The following is an 838-nucleotide window of genomic DNA, read 5'->3' as shown; positions in this document are numbered from 1 at the left end:
GTGTGAGTGCTGCGTGTAAGCGGTGTGAGTGTTGAGTGTAAGTGGTGTGGGTGTTATGTGTAAGTGGTGTGAATGTTAAGTGTAAGCTATTGACAAATAGAAGTTATAGACTAACAACAGGTATATTTCCTGTACTCACGAGAAGGACTGACACGAGTGATGTCATCATTAGTCTATTACGCAAGAGTTGTAAATCTGTTATAGGGACCCAGAGACCCTGGCTATTGTATCACGAAGCCCTTGGTATCACAGAGTGATCCTGATTATCATTTGAGGCTAAATCCAAGTGCAGCCAGTTTCGAGCACCTCAGGATCCTCGGATTCGTCTGAAACTTTGGTGTCAAAACAGCTGGCACAATAGCGCTGAGCACCCACACGCGGAATCGTTCCCGCCTTAATGCGGACGGCTACCGCATGCCCTCATGCTCGTGACTTGTCATCCAAAACCGGAGCTTGGAGCTGCGGGGTATCGATCCCCGTACCTCTCACATGCTAAGCGAGCGCTCTACCACTTGAGCTACAGCCCCACGTGACGAACCACATGATCAGGTGAGCGCCGAAGCCCGGCCTTGTCCGATACTGACCCCCAAATGTCGAGACCACGCCCCGTCGACTCCTTTCACCCAACAGCCGTGACGGACAAGATCATGTAGTGGTCTCTGGGTATACCGTGAAGCCAATCTGGTACAGCAACCATTAGACGATATGTTGCTATGATTGTCAACGCAGTACGAATTAGCGAAAAGCCCGAATTGTCCTGAATACAAAATGAATTATATGTACAACATAGGCTGTCGTACTATCACAACCAGGCGCGGATATACACACAAATGGCGTT

General features: G+C 49.0%; 1 non-coding gene across 1 annotated transcript; it reads right to left on the bottom strand.

The window, feature by feature from the left end:
• Window positions 1-454: 454 nt before the first annotated feature.
• Window positions 455-527, bottom strand: TRNAA-AGC (transfer RNA alanine (anticodon AGC)). Its single transcript has one exon. It is a non-coding gene; the product is annotated as a tRNA-Ala (tRNA).
• Between the last annotated feature and the right edge of the window lie 311 nt (window positions 528-838).

This window comes from Pollicipes pollicipes, unplaced genomic scaffold (assembly GCF_011947565.3).
Source record: "Pollicipes pollicipes isolate AB1234 unplaced genomic scaffold, Ppol_2.1 Scaffold_7231;HRSCAF=8579_pilon_pilon_pilon, whole genome shotgun sequence".
In the NCBI taxonomy this organism is placed as follows: Eukaryota; Metazoa; Arthropoda; class Thecostraca; order Pollicipedomorpha; family Pollicipedidae; genus Pollicipes; species Pollicipes pollicipes.
The sequence above is the reverse complement of the archived record's forward strand: the minus strand, read 5'-3'. Positions and strand labels throughout refer to the sequence as shown.